Raw genomic sequence first — 3,322 nt, forward strand, 5'->3', positions numbered from 1 at the left:
GTTATTGAACCTAAGGCAACAGTTCAGACTAAGATAGAACAACTTAAAGAACAAATTCAGTTAGAAAAAGAACATCAAGAATTAATATCACAATTAGAAAAACTAAAAGTGGGTAAATCTAAAAGTGCAGATTCCTTGTGGAATCACCACCAGCCCACTTTTACTCATGGTACAAAACTTAAACCAGTTCAAAAACTACAATCATTGATAGATTTTGAGGGGCGGGAAGCCTTCCCGGTAACAGAAACCACAGATCCACAAGAACAAGCATGGCGCCACCTACGTGCTTTTGATTTTAATATTATAAAAGAAATTAAAACAGCAGTTGCTCAATATGGAGCTACAGCTCCATATACTTTAGCCATAGTTGACTCGGTGGCAGAAAATAGGCTTAGACCAATAGATTGGCGAACATTGGCCCGTGCTGCACTCTCTGGAGGGGATTACTTACTTTGGAAACCAAAATATGTGGAAAATTGTAGGGAGACCATATGCCGTAATGCCCAGGCCAGCAATGACTGGACAGCAGATATGTTAGAGCTGCCCCTTGATTTTGTTTTATTAACTGTGCGACTTTTGATCCGAATTAGTTTGCTGAGTCATGATTGCTTGGGTGTCCTGCTAGCAGGTGGTCCTATTATAAGATCAGTTTATCGGTGAACATGTCAATTTTGAATGCTTATTCTCTAGAACATGGTTATCAATTGTTTTGATATTTTATGATACTTAGAACGTGGGATGTGAGCATTGACTCTTTTGTTCAAGAAGCTAGATGTGAGATACTTTGGTTTATGTGTTGCAGACCTGAAGAAATTAGCAAATATCATTGCATCACAATTTTTTAATTGTATTAGACATTGATTTTAAATTGTCATTAGATAGTCTCATAACCTCTTAAAGAGTATTTTAACTTCTTAGCTTTGTTTTTCATTCTTTCACCTTATTGGAGATTTACTCTAATAAGGTGAGCAGAATTATATGTAACCTCAGGTTCTATTTTATTATTTTATTGCTTATTGCTCCCTTCAAGCACTTCAGCTTCAGTTGCCTTTTTTTGGAGGAGGGGGAGGTTTCTGCTATAGGGCGCGTGCACTCGCCAGAGAAACAGTGAGAGACAGAAAGACAGAAAGCAAGAAGTCACCCCCGCAAGGGGCATGGCCACACCACAATCCCTTCTCCTCCATTCTCCTCTCGGGATCTTGGGCACGCACACACATGTGCTGTCGTTGAGTTTAAGCCACTGGGTCAGGGCCTCAAACCACAGTCGACTACATGGGAGTCCAGAGACTTAGCCATTGTGCCAACTGCTGGTCCCTCAGTTGTTTCTTTCAGTAGATTTTTCTCCTTATAAGGGAAAGGATAGTATATTTCCTCTGGTATTTAAACTGTCACCTTACTTATTACTCAAGTCTTACATCATTTCTGGAATTTCTCATAATTTCTTCTTGACTATTTTTCATTCTTTCAGTTCTTTATAATATATCTTAATATCTGCCCTCCTAAAACCCACCTGTAACCATCCTCACTAAGTTATAAATAACTAGACACACGTGCAAATTATAGGTCGGTATTATTTTTACTCTATTTTGTGTGTGTTGTTCTACTTGGTTTACTAATTTCATGTATGTTTGTCCACTAAAGCTACTAAGTGGCGAGGACACTGCCTAACCAACAGCCTATAAATCTCACAGAGATGCCATGTACCCTGCGGGCCCTAACTGCAAGCGTAGATTTATTGACATCCTCTTTGTTACCGTTACATTTTCCTCTGCTAATAGTAGCTGAAAATTCAAAGAAAAAGTGATACGAGGTTTACATCTGCTTTCCAAAATTACGTTCTGTGCATTTCCTAGAATAAAACCATGTATTGTGTAGCGTTGTGATAAACTTTTTGATATTTTGAAGGAGATGGAAGAATAATAAGCCCTTCGCCTCGTAATAAATCATCATGCCTCTCATCCACAACAAACGTGACAGAACTGTGTGGGCTGGAAATGAAAACTGCCATGAGCTCTTTATCAGTATTTGGAGATTCTTCCATTCTGACACCTTCAAAGTCCAGAACCTGGCAGGGTTGTCATAGTGCTGACCTCAATGTATCTGGCGATCACATTAACCTGGTGAGCTCGTCAATGCTGTTCTTCCCTATTCTCCACTGCTCTTCTGAAGAGAAAGTTCTTTACTCAGACAGGTTGACTCTAGAAAGACAAAAGCTGACTGTCTGTCCTATCATCAACGGGGAAGAACACCTTCGTTTGTTGAACTTCCAACACAATTTTATAATGCGAATCCAAAATATTTCTAACAGACAGAGGTTAATATTCTTGGATTTATACGATAACCAGATTGAAGAAATTAGTGGGCTTTCTACTCTGAGATCCCTCCGTATCCCGACCCACGGGACAATCAGGCAGGGTGCCTGAGTGAGAGAGTGGAGGTCTGGAACCAGCGCAGCGTCCACAACACGAGAGCGACACAGTGTCACAGCTCAAGATGGTATGTAGTCGCTCATTTATTGAGGGCCAGAGAACATTCTTATATACACAAGGTAGGAAGAAGGGGCAGGGATTGTCGCAGACCTGACTGAGGACCTGCCTGAATGAGGAAGTCTCAGCATGAATTGTCTACTCCTGGGACAAGGATACTTGAAGGTCCTTGTATGAAGGTCATGTCAGCCATTTTGGTGCATGTGGCTCCCCACATGTCCCCCTTTTCTGTTTTATAGATTGGGAACCAGGGAGAGCTGTGCCTGTCTTAGGTTGGAGTCTTATTAGCAGAATGTCCTCGGTTACCCATCATGGGAACCACCCACAGCAAGATGGGTATCCTGTCTTAGGTGGAGGAAGTGGCAAAAGGTCGGCTAGACTCTCTTACCCATCATTGGCTAACCAGCTCAGCGCCTCAGGTCAGATTATGATGTTGATCGATATCATGCATGTCCAGTCTAGCGTAATGGACCTGAATAGGCTGAGAAAGGAGGGAGGTAACTTGTTGGCTGATAAACATTTTCAGTCTTTGGAAAATGACCGGACCCAGGGAGCAGACAATTAGTAGCCCGAGAATTGGTCCAATTATAGGGAACAAAAAGGGCAAGAGTCCATTCCAGACAGTTAGAAGAGGGTTGTCAGCCAGTTGTCATCTGCGGTTCCTAAGGGCTTCTTGGAGGTCATGGATCTTATCGCAGACAATGCCAGACTTGTTGGCGAAAAAGCAGCATCGTTCCTGTAAAGCAAGACAAAGACCTCCCTGCTCTACAAGTAAGAGGTCCAAACCCCTGCGATTTTGTAGAACCACCTCTGCGAGGGAATCTAGCTGATCCTGG

The 3,322-nt window shown here is 42.1% G+C and overlaps 1 pseudogene; it reads left to right on the forward strand.

Annotated features, from left to right (window-relative positions):
• The first annotated feature begins 15 nt into the window (after nt 1–15).
• Nucleotides 16–3,322, forward strand: part of LOC102491627 (leucine-rich repeat-containing protein 49 pseudogene) — an 8,729-nt pseudogene continuing 5,422 nt past the window's right edge.

Source organism: Tupaia chinensis, unplaced genomic scaffold (genome assembly GCF_000334495.1).
Source record: "Tupaia chinensis unplaced genomic scaffold, TupChi_1.0 Scaffold148611_1, whole genome shotgun sequence".
Classification (NCBI taxonomy): Eukaryota; Metazoa; Chordata; class Mammalia; order Scandentia; family Tupaiidae; genus Tupaia; species Tupaia belangeri.